The sequence below is a fragment of the Plecotus auritus genome, assembly GCF_963455305.1.
Source record: "Plecotus auritus genome assembly, chromosome: 2".
Classification (NCBI taxonomy): domain Eukaryota; kingdom Metazoa; phylum Chordata; class Mammalia; order Chiroptera; family Vespertilionidae; genus Plecotus; species Plecotus auritus.
In genome coordinates, this window is record NC_137771.1 from 23,238,228 (window position 1) to 23,257,915 (window position 19,688).

General features: G+C 37.7%; 1 protein-coding gene across 10 annotated transcripts in view; it reads left to right on the forward strand.

Annotated features, from left to right (window-relative positions):
* LOC308240171 (zinc finger MYM-type protein 4) overlaps nt 1–19,688 on the forward strand; it is a 143,705-nt gene that overhangs the window by 55,695 nt on the left and 68,322 nt on the right. The gene's annotated exons all lie outside the window — the stretch shown is intronic.

The following is a 19,688-nucleotide window of genomic DNA, read 5'->3' on the forward strand; positions in this document are numbered from 1 at the left end:
TGATAAACAATGATACATTAACATTTCTTTTCTTTTTTTTTTTTTTTGAAGAAGTAGCCACTTTTTTTTTTTTAATATATTTTATTGATATTTTACAGAGAGGAAGGGAGAGGGATAGAGAGTTAGAAACATTGATGAGAGAGAAACATCAATCAGCTGCCTCCTGTACACCTCCTACTGGGGATGTGCCCGCAACCAAGGTACATGCCCTTGACCAGAATCGAACCTGGGACCTTTCAGTCCGCAGGCTGACGCTCTGTCCACTGAGCCAAACCGGTTTTGGCAACATTTCTTATTCTATGTCTATATATTAGTGGTTTTATGTCTGTGGATAGATTTTGAAAAGTGGAAATTGTGGAGTAAAGGGTATGTGTAATTGTAATGTGTTGCTAGCCTGCTTTTCAAAAAATCTTTAATGCTTCCCATTCCCACCAGAAATGCATAAAGACAGCTATACTCAAGTGTATATTGTAGCTCTTTATGTTTGGCAATCTGATGGGTGTGAAATATCAGTGTTAACTTTAGTTTGCACTTTGTTGAGTTTCTATTGAATTTGAACTTAAATAGCTTCTTAAAATGTATTTGCTTTTATTTTATTTTTAAAAATAATGAAATATATTGGGTTGACACTGCTTAACAAAGTTATACAGGTTTCAGGTGCACAGTTCTATAAAACATCATTTGTACACTGTATTGTATGTTCACCACCTCAAGTCAAGTCTTTATCCATCACCACTTATTTCCCTTATACCCTTACCCATCTCACCCCAAGCCCCCTCCACCAAGCAATCACCACACTGTTGTCTTTATCTGTGAGTTCTTCCCCCACTCCCCTACCCCTTTTGCTCTGAATTTAGGCAACTTTTAATAAGTTTAACATTTGTACTGGCTTCTGTACTGTGTAGTTATAAATATTTGTTAAATAAATAATCGGCCTGGCTGGTGCTGCTCAGTGGTTGAGCATTGACCCATGCACCAAGTGGTCACTGGTTTGATTCCCAGTCAGGGCACATGTCTGGGTTGTGGACTCGATCCTCAGTAGGGGCTCTGCAGGGGGCAGCCAGTCGATGATTCTCTCTTATCATTTATGTTTCTATCTCTTTCTCCCTCTCTCTACTTCTCTATGAAATAAATAAAAACACATAAAAATACTTTAAAAATATCCTTTCCCAATTATTAAAGTATTTTTTAATGCCAAGTTGTAGCCTTCTTTTATATTGCAATGAGTTGTTAAGGTGAGTTACAGTAAGCATGGTAAAGGATAATTCTGAAACGAGATTAAGGTATACATTTTAAAAGATAGACAATCACTTGGTCATTCAGAAAATTTAACTTTTAGAATGCATCATCTAAAGTTCTTTTGATAATATAGTGTAGGGGGTTTGATTTCTCTTGCTTTTATTTTCTTTTCTTTGTGTCAACTTTTCTGAAACAAATGTTTTTAACATAAACGTGATATTTTAACATTAGGGTTTTCAGTCTTGGTTAAAAAAATTTTCCTTACACCTTGATTATGTGCTATTCTGGAGTTTCTTGGAATATTAGAAAGCTGTTTTCATAAAGTGGTAAATAAACACAAAATATTAAAACATGTGAGATATTTAAAAAATGGCAACAAAAAAACCTTGGATTCACCACCTAGCTTTAAAAAAATGTACATTATCATCATGCCTTTGATGGCAGTTCCTTAGTCCAATTTTGTTTTCCTCTCTAAATAGCCGTTATCCTGAACTTCGCTTATTTTTTGCTTTTCTTTATAGTTTTTACCACATTAACATTATTAATATATAGTTTAGTTTTGCTTGTTTATGAACTTTGTATATATATATTTATTTATTTTTCAATATATTTTTATTTCAGACAGGAAGGGAGAGGGAGAGAGAGAGACATCAGTGATGAGAGAGAATCATTGATCAGCTGCCTCTTGCACGCCCCTCTTGTACGTTTTGAAGTGCTTGCTGTTCAGAAAGTGCATGGGCCCTGACCAGGAATCCACCCATGACCTCCTGGTTCATAGGTCAATGCTCAACTACTGAGCCACGCTGTCTGGGCTTCATATAAGAATTCTATTTTAACTATTTTGAAGAATCTGAGGAACTGCCATAATGTTTCAGTAGTGGTTGCATCATTTTACATCACACCAGCAGTGGACAAGGATTCCAATTTCTCCACATCCTTGCTAACTTATTACTTTGTGTTTTTGATAAGTCATTTTAATGGGTGTGAGGTGATATCTCATTGTAGTTTTATTTCCTTTTTTCTAAAGATTACTGACGTTGAGCATCTTTTCACATTTGTATATCTTTTTAGAGGAATGTATATTCAAGTCCTTTGTCCATTTTTGAATTGTGTTATTTGTTTTTTGTTGTTGTTGATTTGTAGTTCTTTACATATTCTGGATAGTAACCCCTTATGTGATAATGTGATTTGCAAATATTTTCTCCATTTTTGTAGGTTGCCTTTTCATTATGTTGATGATTTCTTTTGATGTGCAGAAGTTTAAAAAATGTGATGTAGTCCCATTTGTTTATTTTTGCTTTTGTTGCCTGTGTGTGTGTTTTTTAACCCTCATCCAAGGATATGTTTATTGATTTTAGAGACGAAGGGAGGGAGAGGGAGAGAGAAAAACAAACATTGATTGGTTGCCTCCCATATGCGCCCCGACTGGGTTTTGAATCTGCAACCTTTTGGTGTATGGAACAACTCTTTAACCAACTGAGCCACCAGGCCAGGACTTGTTGCATGTGCTTTTGATGTCATATCCAAGAAATTGCCAAATCCAGTGTCATGAAATTTTTCCACTATGTTTTCTTCTATGAGTTTTATAGTTTAGGTCTTATTTAAAAAACATATCACAATTTAAAATTTTATTTTACTGTTTATATACTTTCTGATCACAAATCTTTCCTCTATGAACATTCTTGATTATGTTTTTTGATACATATAAGAAACTATCATGTATGTAATTTCATGTAAAATCTATGAGGTGGGTCTCTGTCAAAAACAAGTTTAAAGTCTGTTTCTTTAGGACAGTGATTGACAACCTTTTCTGGCCAGATAGTAATATTATTTTAGGCTTTATAGATCATACTGTCTCTGTTGGAACAACTCGACTCTACTTTTGTAGTATGAAAGCAGCCATAGACAATATAAAAAGGAGGCTAAATTTTTAATTTAACAATTTTTATGTGTCAGGAAACATTTTCTTTTGATTTTTTTAATCTTTTAACTGTGAAAATTATTTGTTGCTTTTGGGTTATGAAAAAGACAGGTGGCTTCTAGATTTGGCATGCAGGGATAGTTTTATCTCTTCTTGCTGTAGGGTATACCAGGTGTACTGGTTAATAATGCGGGTTTTGTAATCAAAGAAACCCAATAATTTCAAGAGAAACATCAAAAGTGCTTTATTCAAAGTAATGTCCATTGCTAGCTACACATTTCCCCCATCTTTCAGGTAATTTGTGGATACCGTCCCAATAGAACTTTTCTTGTTTTGAGGCAAACCATTCAGAGACCCAATTTTCCACTTCTTCGTACGTTTTGAAGTGCTGCTCAGAAAGTGCGTGTACCATCAATCGGAACAAGTGGTAATCTGAAGGAGCAAGGTCTGGTGAATACAGCGGGTGGGTTAATACCTCCCAGGCAAGATCTTTTAACGTGTCTTTAACTGGTTTTGAAGTGTGTGATGGTGCGTTATCATGAAGCAAAATTACTTTGCTGTGTCTTCTGGCCCATTCTGGTCATTTTAGGATCAAAGCGTGGTTCAAATTGATTATTTGTTGTCGGTAGCGATCAGTATGAACCGTTTCACCTGGTTTTAGAAGCTCATAATACATCACACCTTCCTGATCCCACCAAATGCAGAGCATTGTCTTCTTTCCGAAGCAATTTGGCCTTGCAGTCGATGCTGATGGTTGACCTGGATCAACCCATGATTTTGTGAGTTTGGGATTCTCAAAATAAATCCACTTTTCATCGGCAGTTACAATTCGATGCAAAAAAGACTTTCTTTTGTGCCGTTGAAGCAACATTTTTCTGATGACTTTTCGTTTTTCCATTTGTCTTTCGTTCAGTTGATGTGACACCCGTTTTCCTTGCTTTATAATCTTTCCCATTGCTTGTAAATGATCAGAAATTGTTTGCTGAGCAACGTTTAATCTTTTCGCAAGTTGTTTTTGAGTTTGACGCGCATCTTCATCCAATAATGCTTGTAATTGTTGGTCTTCAAACTTTTTCGGTTGACCTGGACGTTCTTTGTCTTTCACATAGAAATCATCACTTATAAAGCGTTTAAACCAGCGTTCACAGGTATCTTGAGATGGAGCATGTTCACCATAAGCTTCCCGAAGTATACAATAACTTTCAGCAGCACTTTTCTTCAAAATAAAGTAATGAATTAAAACTTCCCGCAAATGCTTTTTTTGGCACAAAATTCAACATTTTTAAGCGTAAAAATATCTATGATGTTAACACCTTCAGAAAATTTGGCATATGAAGTTTTGAAGCTTGCTGTCAATACAACAAAATAGCATATATATCAACATATGTGTAACTCCATCTATTGAAAAAAATCCGCATTATTAACCGGTACACTTGGTAAATGGGGAGGTGATTGCTCAGGCCTTGGGTGTGTTCACTCTCAACTTAATAGAAATATAAAATGTTTTTCCTAAATAGTTTTATACATTTATACTTATGTTGTTGGTTAGAGTTTTGGTCATTGTGCATCTGTCCAACAATTGATATTATCAGACTTTTATTTTTTATTTTTATTATTATTTTTTAATATATTTTATTGATTTTTTTACAGAGAGGAAGGAAGAAAGATAGAGTTAGAAACATCGATGAGAGAGAAACATCGATCAGCTGCCTCCTGCACATTCCCTACTGGGTATGTGCCCGCAACCAAGGTACATGCCCTTGACCGGAATCGAACCTGGGACCCTTGAGTCCGCAGGCCGACGCTCTCTCCCAGGGGTGGGCAAACTTTTTGACTCGAGGGCCACAATGGGTTCTTAAACTGGACCGGAGGGCCGGAACAAAAGCATGGATGGAGTGTTTGTGTGAACTAATATAAATTCAAAGTAAAGGAGCGGAGGGGAGAGCAAGAGAACCGGATAGAACAGCCGGATGCGGCCCGCGGGCCATAGTTTGCCCACGGCTGCCTATCCACTGAGCCAAACCGGTTAGGGCAATATTATCACACTTTTAAACTTCGTGAATATGGAATTCATATTTTTATGAAATTGGATTTCCCTTATTAATAGTTTAGTTGGATACATTTTCATATTTACTAGTCATTTCAGATTCCTCTTTTGTAAGATGACTATTCAGTTAAATCTATTGTCTACTTACTATTGGGTTGTTGGTATTTTCTTAATTTGTAGGAGTTCTGTAAATATTATGAAGAATAAACTTGTCAGTTGTAGATATTACAGATAACTTTTCTTAATTCAAGACTGGTTTTTAGAAAGTCTTTGCATAAGCAGATAATAATTTTAATGTAATTTAATGATAACAATTGTATCAGTCTCTTTCTTTGTGTATTGCTTCTTCCCTCCATTATATTTAGGAACATTTTTCCTAGGCTAAGGCCGATTAGAAAGATCTCTGATATTATTTCCTAACATGTTCATTGTTTGTATCTTTTACCTATAGCTCTTGAATTATCCTAATTTAATTTATTTTATGGCTTGGGTTAGGGAACAAATTTTATTTCTTTTCATAATGCTTACATTGTTTCACCGCCATTTATCCAAAACTACTTCCTTTTCCCAGTGATCTACCAAGTTATTCTATAATGTATATCTGTGGGCCTTTTCCTATGTTCTCAGTTAATGTTCCAGTGGACTGTTTGTTTATTACTGTGCCAGTACCATGTTGTCTTAATTTATTTAGTTATATAATAAATCTTGATAATCTTATAGTTCACAACCCTGAAAATTGTTCTTCAGGAATGTTTTGCCTATTCTGCATTGTTCATTTTAGAAATACCTCACCAAGTCTCTGACAAAACAAAATTAAACAACAATTTGGGAATTTGATTGGAATTGTCTTGAATCTATAAATCAAGAGAGAGAATTGGCCGAAACCGGTTTGGCTCAGTGGATGGAGCGTCGGCCTGCGGACTGAAAGGTCCCGGGTTCGATTCCGGTCAAGGGCATGTGCCTTGGTTGCGGGCACAGCCCCAGTGGGAGGTGTGCAGGAGGCGGCTGATCGATGCTTCTCTCTCATCGATGTTTCTAGCTCTCTGTCCCTCTCCCTTCCTCTCTGTAAAATATCAATAAAATATATATTAAAAAAAAAAAAAAAAAAAAAAAGAGAGAGAATTGGCATGTTTATGATACTGAGTCTTCCTATCTATGAACTTGGTATGTGTTTGTATTCATTAAAATCTTTTAATGCCTTTCAATAAAATTTTGTAATCTGTTCTATAAAGCTTTTTATTTTACATTTTAACATTTAAGTCTTATTTACTTTGAAATCTATTTTTAGAGTTAGGATAAGATTGGGTCCTACATTATTTTTAGATGAATATCTGTTTGTGCTATCATATGTTAAATAATTTATCTTTTCATCTAAATTATTAATGTTTTTATCACTGAATTGGCACTGCTGAAATATGTTTAAGTTCTGTAGGTGTGGGAATCTCGTTTTGGAATTTCTATTACATTCTATTTATTTATATGTATTTATATTGTAAATAATACTAAATATTAATATTTATTTCTAGACTAGTATCACTTATTTTACTTGTATATATTATAATTAGAAATGTCTTTAAATTTATTTAGGTCTTTTATTTCTCTTGGCAATGTTTTGTAGTTTTCAAAACATTGGTCTTATACATATTTTGTTATTTCTATGTATTTTAAATTTCTTACGCTTTTAAAAATTAAATTTGTTGAGGTATAATGGATAGATAATAAGACTTAACATATTTAAAAATCACTTTTATTTTCAATAAATGTTGCTGATACAACTAGATATCCAAAAATTATTTAACTCTTATGCACTACATCCAAAAACTAACTTGAGATGGATGACAAACCTAATCATAAAGCTAAGGCTAAAACTGTAAAGTTTTTAATAAAAAACAAGTGAAAATACTCATGATTTTGGGATAAGTTTCTTAGAACATTAAGAATGTAGACCACAAAGATATAATAATAATAAAATGGGATTTTATCAAAATTAAAAACTTGAGCTTTTCAAAGGACATCACTGAGGTAATGAAAAGGCAACCCATAGAATAGATAAAGGAATGGATGGGTATGTGAACAGATGGATGGGTGGGAATGCAGCGAGATATATAGGTAGTGAATATATAGACTCCCATCTGTTTCTATCTATTGATCTAAACAATAGAAGATTTGTATCCAGAATATATAAAGAATCCTTACAACTTAATAATGAAAAGACAAACAATAAAATATTTCAAATGGGCCAATATTTGAAGACACTTCATAAAAGAAAAGGAATGACCAATACATACATTTGTTTGACATCATTAGTCAGTATAAAAATATAAGTTAAAACTACAATGAGATGCCATTATCCTTCCCAATAAAATAACTAATTCAAAAGACAAAAGACCACTTTAGTAAAATGGGAAATTCCTTGAAAAACAGATTTATAAAATGAATTTAGTATAAGTCATCCAACTCTGTTATTCTTAAAAATTGTTTTGTCTATTCAAGTCTTTTGCATTCACATATACAACTTAGAATCAACATGTAAATTATACAGTCAAGACACTGGGACTTTGATTGGAATTGATTAAATCTATAGATCAATTTTTTGGGGAGAATTAGGATCTTAAATGTATTGAGTCTTCATAACCACGAAAATGGTATTTTTTTTTTATTTCTGTCTTTAAATCTCCAAATAATTTCTAAATTATTGTTAAGTGATTCTCAAGCATTATTGGACATCATGCACAAAATTATCTAGGGGCACTTTGTTTTTATTTTGTTTAAATTTGTTTTAACTGAGATAAAATTGAAATAAAACATTGTATTAGTTTTAGGTGTACAACGTAATGTTTTGCTATATGTATACTGTGAAATGATTACAGTAAGTTTACTTAACATCCATTGCTAGTTTTTTAAACTTTGAAACACTATTAGAAATATATTTCATGCTGAGACCTATGTGTATACACAAAAGTTTTTTGTAGTATTACTTATTATCACTCTGAATGATGCGCTTTGTTTTCTGTTCTACCCTATTTAAACAAATCTTGGCCCTGGCTCACTAATGGGTTGATACCTGCAGTTTGAAAGAAGAGTGAATTGTTGTATTCTAGTTATTAGCCCATTTTTATGAAAAGTTTCCTGCTGGTCACTGGCCTATTAATAGCTAAGGTACTTTTTCAGTTTAGGATCATAAGTAAGAATTAAAATTCTTCCTATTACTGTAAGTGTGCCCTGATAAGAATCAGGGTCTGTCATTAAGGAAGGAAGCTAGAATGGCTGTTGAGGAGCTATCTGGTCATTTCAGACAAAGCCACATGATTTAGGTATTGATTAATTGCAAGCTTACCAAGAGTCAGTTATTCCCAAACCTCTTTATTCTAGTTGTCATTGTAATTATATTATTTTAATTGTACCATTTTTACACTAGTGAAATTTACTTGTTTCTGTGAATAATTTGAATGCTTTGAAAGAAAGACTTACTAGGTATGTCAGTAAAAATATGGAAGTGCAAGTGTCTTTATTTTCTCATTTCACTGTAAAGAAACCAAAATTGCAGTAATGAATATTGTATTATGGTTGTGATTGTTCAAGAAAGAAGTCAAATAGGGTACGTACTCTTTCTTAAAGTCTTGCCTGATTATCACATGATTGCCTAATGAGCTTTTATATATCCCAAATAAAAATAAATGTTTAAGGCACGTACATTTTGTTTTTTTAATGACTCTTGGCTTTATGGGAATCTTAACGGTTGAACTACATTTCTGATTTTATAGTTTAAAAAGGCTTTGTTATTTAGGAAATTATATTTTCTTGAATAACACTAAACCATCTAGAAATTTAAAAAAATATATATTTCTTTATTGATTTCAGAGAGGAAGGGAGAGGGAGAGAGAGACAGAAACATCAATGATGAGAGAGAATCATTGATTGGCTTCCTCCTGCATGCCCCCACTGGGGATCGAGCTCGCAACCCTGGCATGTGCCCTTGGCTGGAATTGAACCTGGGGCCCTTCAGTCCGCAGGCCAATGCTCTATCCACTGAGCAAAACCGGCTAGGGCTCCTAGAAATATTTAAGTGACCAACTGCTAAGTTAAGTTTTTATTCAAAATGAACCAAGATTATCTCATTTTTATGCTTTTTGTTTGGTTTTGCATTCTTTGGAGTTTGTGTTTTCTTTTGATTCTTTGTTCCTTTATATAAGAGAAAAGCAACTGCAGAAAATTGTTAGAGAAATATGACTTCTCAAGTTATAACTGATATTACCTTATTTCTGAAAATTATGTTTTGATTAAAAACTAAAATATATGAAAGGAATTAAATGCTGTATTAGCAGCGAAAGTAACTGACAGCCCTATCACAGTGTTCATTTATGTAGTAATTGGGTTCCATAGTTGTTTGTACTTTAAAATGAAATGACTCTTGGGTACCATATAGAAATATCAGTATTCTACTCAAGCAAGGACTAAGCAGAAGAAGGACACAAAGTACAAATTAATGTGGCATCATGAAATTTACTGTCATTATCAAACACGAATTGCTTACAACAAACTTGCATTTTCCTTTCACAGAATCTAACAACCTACCTGCTTTTAATTCGTGTACTCTTTTCATTCTTTATATACTGATCATATCCCCTGTTATACATAGATTCTCCTTCCGAACTCCTTATTAGTGTTCCCTCTTTATTGGATCATTCCTGTGAGCATACTACAAGTTGTCATATTCATCTTTTTTAAAAAAAGTTTTTATTGTCTTTTTAGAGAGAGAGAGAGAGAGAGAGAGAGAGAGAGAGAGAAGCAGAGTGTGAGAGAGAAACATCGATTGGACCACCTCCTTCTCTCCCCCTACTGGGGATTGTGTTCAAAACCCAGACTTGTGCTTTGACTGACTGGGAATGGAACCAGCAATCTTTTGGTGCACAGGAAGATGCCCACCAACTGAGCCATGCCAACCAGGGTTATTCATCTTTTTAAAAAAACCACCGGCTGGCTGGTGTGGCTCAGTGGTTGAGTGTTGATCTATGAACCAGGAGGTCACAGTTAAATTTCAGGTCAGGGCACATGCCTGTGTTGTGGGTGATCCCCATTAGGGGGTGTTTAGGAGGCAGCTGATCAATGATTCTCTCATCATTGATGTTTCTCCCTCTTCCTTTTTCTCTGATATCAAAAATATATTGACAAAATTAAAAAAAAACACACCCCCCAACTCACCAAATCAATCAAACAAAGAAAACAGAGCAATAAATACCAAGTAAGAAAAACTCTCGACTCCAGATTTTAGTCTAGTTTGTGCTCATTTTCTTTAATTTAGAGCAAAACTTCTCTTAAAGAGTTGTCTATACTTGCTGTTCCCAAGTTCTTTCCTCTCAGTCTCTATTGGGATCACCCCACTCCAGTTTGTGCAATCAATTTTCCACTGATACAGCTCTTGTCAAGGTAGAACTTCATTTTAGCTTTGCCAATATTAATAATCAATTCTCAGTCTTCATTTTAATGTTATCTCAGTAGCATTCATTATGGTTGGTCACTCCTTTATGGAAGTACTAGAGGCCCGGTGCACGAAATCCGTGCACGGGGGAGGGGGTGTCCCTCAGCACAGCCGGCACCCTCTCCAATCTGGGACCCCACGACGGATGTCCGACTGCCCGTTTAGGCCCGATCCTATAGTAGGATCGGGCCTAAACGGGCAGTCGGACATCCCTCTCACAATCCAGTACTGCTGGCTCCCAACTGCTGGCCTGCCTGCCTTCCTGATTGCCCCTAACCGCTTCTGCCTGCCAGCCTGATCACCCCCTAACCACTCCCCTGCCAGCCTGTTTGCCCCTAACTGCCCTCCCCTGCAGGCCTGGTCACCCCTAAGTGCCCTCCCCTGCAGGCCTGGTCACCCCTAAGTGCCCTCCCCTGCAGGCCTGGTCCCCCCCAACTGCTCTCCCCTGCAGGCCTGGGTCCCCCCCAACTGCCTTTCCCTGAAGGCCTGGTTGCCCCCAACTTCCCTCCTCTGCCGACTTAGTCACCCCTAACTGCCCTTCCCTGCAGGCTTGGTCCCTCCCAACTGCCGTCCCTTGCAGGCCTGGTCCCTCCCAACTGCCCTCCCTTGCTGGCCTGATTGCCCACAACTGCACTCCCTTGCTGGCCATCTTGTGGTGGCCATCTTGTATCCACATGGGGGCAGCCATCTTGTGTGTTGGAGTGATGGTCAATCTGCATATTACTATTTTATTAAATAGGATAGAGGCCTGGTGTATGGGTGGGGGCCAGCTGGTTTGCCCTGAAGGGTGTCCCGGATCAGGGTGGGGGTTCCCTTTGGGTGTGGGGCCGCCTGGGCGAGGGGCCTGTGATGGTTTGCAGGCCGGCCACGCCCCTGGCGACCCAAGCAGAGGCCCTGGTATCTGGAGTTTATTTATCTTCTACAATTGAAACTTTGTAGCCTGGAGTGGAGCCAAGCCTTCTGCTTGCTCTGTGGCGGCAGCCATTTTTTTTTTTGATTCATGTATCTTCTATAATTGAAACTTTGTAGCCTTAAGCGGAGGCCTGGGCCGGCCAGGGTGTGCAGAAAGCTTGGCTTCCTCCATTGCCGGGGGCAACCCTAGCCTCCTGATCTTTCCAGCTCCATGGCTGCCGCCATTTCTGTTTGGATTTATGTATCTTCTATCATTGAAACTTTGTAGCCTTGAATGGAGGCCTAGGCTGGCAAGGGCAGGCGGAAAGCTTGGCTTCCTCCATCGCCGGGGAAACCCAAGCCTCCCTCCTGCTCTCTGTGGCCGTAGCCATCTTGGTTGGGTTTATTTGCATATTCGCTCCTTATTGGCTGGTGGGAGTGGCTGGTGGGCGTGGCTTGTGGGTGTAGCAGAGTGATGGTTAATTTGCATATTACTCTTTTATTATATAGGATTTCTTTCACTTAGCTTCTCTGACATTCATCACCTTGTTTTTCTCCTACCTCTTTGGCTTTTCCATCTTTTTTTAATTTTTATTTTTATTTTTATTTTTAAAATATATTTTATTGATATTTCACAGAGAGGAAGGGAGAGGGATAGAGAGCTAGAAACATCAATGAGAGAGAAACATCGATCAGCTGCCTCCTGCACACCTCCCACTGGGGATGTGCCCGCAACCAAGGTACATGCCCTTGACCGGAATCGAACCCGGGACCTTTCAGTCCGCAGGCCAATGCTCTATCCACTGAGCCAAACCGGTTTCGGCGGCTTTTCCATCTTAATCTCTTTTTTTGAGTCCTTCTTTTCTACCAGATTTCTAAATGTTGAGGTATTTCAGCACTCTAAGCTCTCTTCCATCTATGGTGATCTTACTATTCCCATGAATTTTAAGTACCATATATGAGTCACACATTTATATGCCATTTCTTGGCAAGAATCTCCTCTTTAACTCCTCTTTAATATATTTAATTGCCTTGTTGATATCTCCATTTGAAAATTTAATAAGGTTCTCAAAATGAACAGGTCCAAACCAAATTATTTATTCACTCTTTTCAGTCTGTTCCTCCTTTAGTGTTCCCATCTTAAGAAATTGCACCCTGTTGTATTATCCTTGACTTCTTTCATATCCAGCTTCTCATATCAGGATCAGGAAATGCCTCTACCTTTGAAATATATCCAAATTTGACTACTACTACTCATCTACCATTATCCTCCTGGTCTTAGGTACCAGTTTTCCCTTGGATTATTACAATAGCTTCTTAACTGGTCTTCTTGCTTCTATTCTTTATTCCCTGTAACATTTAACAGTTTTAAGTAGTCCTGCAGAAGCTAGGACAATCCTTGTAAAAGACAAATCATATTAATGCCTCTTCAGTATCTTTTAATGACTTTCTTTCACACTTAAATATATTGCATTTTTTTCCTATGGTCCATCAAATTCCTAATAGAGTTATCCTTTGGCTTTTCTCTTTTCTCATTTACCAGGTGTACCGGTTAATAATGCGGATTTTTTTCAATAGATGGAGTTACATATATGTTGATATATATGCGATTTTATATATGCTATTTTGTTGTATTGACAGCAAGCTTCAAAACTTCATATGCCAAATTTTCTGAAGGTGTTAACATCATAGATATTTTTATGCTTAAAAATGTCGAATTTCGTGCCAAAAAAAAGCATTTGTGGGAAGTTTTAATTCATTACTTTATTTTGAAGAAAAGTGCTGCTGAAAGTTATCGTATACTTCGGGAAGCTTATGGTGAACATGCTCCATCTCAAGATACCTGTGAACGCTGGTTTAAACGCTTTAAAAGTGATGATTTTGATGTGAAAGACAAAGAACGTCCAGGTCAACCGAAAAAGTTTGAAGACCAACAATTACAAGCATTATTGGATGAAGATGCGCGTCAAACTCAAAAACAACTTGCGAAAAGATTAAACGTTGCTCAGCAAACAATTTCTGATCATTTACAAGCAATGGGAAAGATTATAAAGCAAGGAAAACGGGTGTCACATCAACTGAACGAAAGACAAATGGAAAAACGAAAAGTCATCAGAAAAATGTTGCTTCAACGGCAGGAAAGAAAGTCTTTTTTGCATCGAATTGTGACTGGTGATGAAAAGTGGATTTATTTTGAGAATCCCAAACTCAAGAATCATTGGTTGATCCAGGTCAACCATCAACATCGACTGCAAGGCCAAATCTTTTCAGAAAGAATACAAAGCTCTTCATTTGGTGGGATCAGGAAGGTTTGGTGTACTAGTACATACTAATACTTACATTTTAACCACATAAGATTTTATGCAGCCTGCATACTTACTGGGTGGTAAACTAGCAAAATTACAAATTTAAATTAGATGCTTTGTTAGAAATTGCAATCTCTGAAAAGCTTTAAATCTCAAGTACATTCTCAAATAAGAATAAAAATTTTTTTTAATTGATGATAGATAGATATGATTCAAAACTCAGGTACAAAAGGTATGCTTTGAAAAGATTGTATTTTCTGTCTTCCAGTCACCCATTTCTTTTCCTCATAGAAAATCAATAGAATATATTTTTAATGTGTAAACTAGAGGCCTGATGCATGAAGATTCGTGCAAGAATGGGCCTTCCTTCCCCTGGCTGCCGGCACCGCCTTCACGACGGACTGGAGCCGCCTTTCTGCCTTTGCTCTGGCCCGGAGCCCCATTTCCACCTTCCCACGCTGCCCAGAGGCCCGGAGTGCCTGGGGTGGTGCCTGCATATGCAAATTAACCCGCCATATTTGTTGGGTTAATTTGCATACCCACTCCTGATTGGCCGGTGGGCGTCACTTTGCATCTCTCTCTTTTATTAGTGTAGACTAGAGGCCCGGTGCACGAAATACGTGCACGGGGGGTGTGTGTCCCTCTCCAATCTGGGACCCCTTTAGGGATGTCCGACTGCCTGTTTAAGCCCGATAGTATCAGGTAGGATAGGGCCTAAACGGGCAGTCGGGCATCCCTCCCACAATCCATGACTGCTGGCTCCCAACTGCTTGCCTGCCTGCCTTCCTGATTGCCCCTAACCGCTTCTGCCTGCCAGACTGATCACCCCTAACCACTCCCCTGCCAGCCTGATTGATGCCTAACTGCTCCCCTGCCAGCCTGTTTTCCCCTAACTGACCTCCCATGCAGGCCTGGTCCCCCCCGAACTGCTCTCCCATGCAGGCTTGGGTCCCCCCCCAACTGCCCTTCCCTGCAGGCCCGGTCACCCCCAACTTCCCTTCTCTGCCGGCTTGGTCACCCCTAACTGCCCTCCCTGCAGGCTTGATCGCTCCCAACTGCCCTCCCTTGCAGGCCTGGTCCCTCCCAACTGCCCTCCCCTGCTGGCCTAATCGCCCACAACTCCCCTCCCTTGCAGACCTGGTCCCTCCCAACTGCTCTCCATCCTGTGGCAGCCATCTTGTGTCCACATGAGGGCAGCCATCTTCTGTGTTGGAGTTGCGGTCAATTTGCATATTATTCTTTTATTAGATAGGAGGATTAGATAGGATAGAGGCCTGGTGCATGGGTGGGGGCCGGCTGGTTTGCCTGAAGGGTGTCCCGGATCAGGGTGGGGGTTCCCTTGGGGCGTGGGGCGGCCTGGGCGAGGGTCCTGTGGTGGTTTGTAGGCTGGCCACGCCCCCCCGGCAATCCAGTCGGAGGCCCTGGTATCTGGGATTTATTTATCTTCTATAATTGAAACTTTGTAGCCTTGAGCAGAGGCCTGGTCCGGCCAGGGCAGGCGGAAAGCTTGGCTTCCTCCATTGCTGGGAAACCCAAGCCTCCTGCTCTCTCCGTGGCCTCAGCCATGTTGGTTGGGTTAATTTGCATACTCGCTCCTGATTGGCTGGTGGGCCTGGCTTGTCGGTACAGCGGAGGTATGGTCAATTTGCATATCACTCTTTTATTAGATAGGATAATTACAGATACACATAAATTTTAAAAAAATATAGTAGTGATACCATAATACAGAGTGGGGCATAGGCAGGTTTACAACATGATTGCATGAAAAACAGTTATTCTTGCATTATTATTTATTAATTATTGTATTTTTTTATTTTTTATTATTTTTTAAAGTATTACATGTAGTAGTACATATATCTCCTTTTTTTCCCCATTGACCTTCCCCCAGCCTCCTCTACCCCTGTTGCATGCCCTCATCCCACCCGCCCAGTGCCTTGTGTCCATATGTTGTGCTTATATGCATGCATTCAAGTCCTTTGATTGATGTCTTTCCCCCCCTCCCTAACACTCCCCTGCTTTCCCACTGTATAATTATTGTATTTTTCATATGAACAACTATGAAAAGCTACTTGTGCCCTAACTCTATATATGTATATTCTCCCTCACTTTAAAATTTTTACTTAACCTTGGGAATTTATATAAAGCGGCCTCATTCTTTTTATTTTTTATTTTTTTGCCTCATTCTTTTAAAAAACTATATAATAGTCCATTGTAGGTATGTCATGTGATTAATTTAGCCTCATTAATAGACCGATTGTTTTTAGTATGTTGCTGCCAAAAATGTATTTCATAGATCTCTTATGAGAGTATATATATAGGGTAAATTTTTAGAGGTAGAATCGCTGTCTCAAGTGGTATGTGTATTTAACGTATTATAAATATTGCTAGCTGCTCTTTATTTGGATTGTACCAGTTTATACGTTCTTTCTGTTATGGGCCAGATTGTAAATATTTTAGGCTTTGCAGTTCACGTATGGTCTTGTCACAAACATTGGCCTATAACATAGCTGCCAGGCTGTTATCAAAACCTTTGTCATTACCAACCTGCTATGTGAACATGGTATATCTCATTGCATTATTAATTTGCATTTCACTTATGAGCAAAGTTCAACCTCAGTGTTTCCTTTCTTGTGAAATGTTTGTTCAAATCCTTTGCTTTTTTAAAAAAATATATCTTTTTATTGATTTTAGAGAGAAAAGGAGAGGGAGAGAGAGATAGAAATATTAATGATGAGAATCATTGATCAGCTGCCTCCTGCATGCCCCCTACTGAGGATTGAACTTGCAACCTGGGTATGTGCCTTAAATGGGAAATTGAACCCTGACCTCCTGGTTCATAGGTCAGTGCTCAACCACGGAACCACACTGGCTGTGCTAAATCCTTTGCTTTTATGTATTTGGTTGCTTGTATCTTTATTGAATTGTAAGAGTCTTTATATAGTAGGGAAATGACCTTTTTCCATATGAAGTGCAGTGAAATAATTTTTTAACCAGTTTATCCTTAATCTTTTGATTTGGTTTGTGTTTTCTTCTCTTTGGTTACAGTTGATCTTTTATTATTGTATTAAATTTACTCTGGATTTTGTGTCATCATAAAGGCTTTTCTCCAATTTAAGACTTAAAAATAATTGTTCCATGGTTTTCCAACTGTTTTAAGTTTTATGTCTAAACTTTAAATACAATCTGGGAATTATTTTGGTATGAGTTAGGGATTCAGTTTTTTCCAGGTGGCTACCCTTTTCACCTAGTACCATAATTTGAATTTAAATGTAGAAAATTTGAAAGTTGATTGCAATAGTATTTTTTAGTATTTTCTCATTTGCTGTGGAACCTAAATTGCTGACCATATGAAATACATATCCTTTCCATTCATTAAACAGTTATTGAGCACATGCAATGTAATCAGATATTAAGAATAACCTGTTGTATAGAGAAGGTTCTAACCCTGACCTTTATTTGCTTATAGTCTGGTAGATTTATCGCACTATCTATACTAATAAAGGGCTATATGCTTATTAGACTGGACATCTTCTGGACGACCTTCAGGAATTACTTCTGGACAAAGCCATGGTGGCAGGGCCGAGGCAGAGGTGGTTAGGGGCTATCAGGCTGGCAGGGGAGAGCAGTTAGGGGGATCAGGCCAGCAGGGGAGAGTAGTGAGGGGGATCAGATTGGCAGGCAGGTGAGTGGTTAGGAGCCAGTGGTCCTGGATTGTGAGAGGGATGTCCAACTGCTGGTTTAGGCCCAATCCCGCAGGGATCCAAACTGGCAGTTGGATAATCCCCCAAGGGGTCCTGGATTGGAGAGGGTGCAGGCTGGACTGAGGGACCCCCCTCCCTTGCGCAAATTTCGTGCACTGGGCCTCTAGTAAGTATATATGTGTGTTAATATCTTGCCTTTTTATTTATTTTTTTTTCTAACTTTCTATTATGAGAATTTAAAAATAAATAAAACATGAAAAGAATAGTACCATGAATATCTGTAACACTGTTATCCCTCCGTGCTTCTCTGGCATACTGTGTGAAAGTAAATTGCACACATTCCTAAGATTTTAGCATCTGTTGTTTGAATTTATTATTACTTAGTTAAGTAAAAATGGTAATTATTTCCTCTGTCTGTTTTTCTAGTTCTGTGAAGAGGGGGGATTATCACAGTACTTATTACAGAGTGGTTTTCTAATAAATATAGGGTGGGGCAAAAAGTAGGTTTTATAGTTGCGTGTAACCAAAACATGGTTGGTTTTTCTTGTATTATTTATTAATTATTATTTTCTGTATGAACAACTATAAACCTACTTTTGCTTTTCCCTGTATGTGCTGAATGAATGAGTACTTTAGGCTGTGGGTTGCTATTAAAGAATTTCCGAGGAAAGTATAATATGGAATGATTTATGGTTTAAAAAGAGAATTCTGTTGTCTTTATGGAGGAGGGCAACTTGAAGAAAACTTTCATTTGGACTCTGTATCAGTTAGGACTTGATTATAAGGAGGAATTTATTCTGGATCATACCCAGGGAATTATTTGAAGAACCAACCACATTGAAGGTTTCATCTGGGCTTCAAATAAAAGTAAGGCTGTTGTTGCTACCTCTATTTTTAATGTTTGCTTCACTATATATTTTTGTCAGTTCCAGTTTGGCTGCTCATGGACCAATTAAATGTGGTTCAGGGTTAAGATTTGTAAGAATATGGCTGCTTCTTAGATACCTATGTGGTTTGAGTTAGTACACTGTCAACAGGAATTAGAGTATCTCTCTTTTCTTTCTTGAGCAAACTGCTGGTTTGATGATACTGTTAATCAAGTGAAAGAAATATAAGAAGAATATGCTTGGAATGGGAGCAGGATGAGTTTGGTTTTAGAGGTACTAAATTGGAGTCCTTAAGGGTCCTAGAAGAATATAAATATCTTGACTCTTGGGTCTAAGCTGAAGTGCTTAGGAAGTCAACTGCAAAAGCCATGCTATGGTGGTGAAAAAAGTAGTCCAAGAGTATAAAATGAGAAGAGAACTGGAATCGTAGAGGAAAGCTGATATTGAGTGCATAGAGGAAGAGAAGTATAGACCAGTTTAAAAGGGAGGAAGAAGTAATAGTGTCAGAGAAACCAAAGGAATTTTATCCAGGAGGGATATGCCACATAAGGGGTATGCCACATAAATCCTAATGGATTTGACCATTAGGAGATCATTGATGATCTCAATGAGAGCATTTCCAATGCAAAATTGGGAACCAGATTGCGTTCATCTAAAGGATTAAGATAAAGTAGGAATAAACCACTGTAGACTTTTCCCTACAAGTTTGACTATGAAAGAAAGGTGAATAAGGGCAAAGAAATACAAAGCTGGAAATTTTTTGTTGTTTTATTTTGGAATAAGAGAGACTTGAGCATATAGTTTTAAACGGTAAACACTTTTAAAATTTATTCTAGCTTGGATACATTTTATGTTTAAATATTTATTGTTATAAATATTAACTGCTGTGTTTATTAGAATTAGTGCAGAGAAATTGGGACTCTTAGACCAGAGAGAGACCTGGTTCTAATATCAGGTCCCTGGAATAATCACTATACTAATTATAATTATCACTTTTATACTCTGTTAGTAGGTCCTTTATACACACTGCCATTAATCCCCACCATAAATTAATTGCCAAGGTCAGTATTATATCTGTCTATAGATAAAGAAGGCTGAAAGTTTAATTTTCAAGATAATATAGATTTTCAGTGATCATGCTATGATTCCAAAACAGGTATGTCTGATTTTGAAGTTGGTACATTTATCTAACTCACATTGCCTTTCTTCCTAACGAA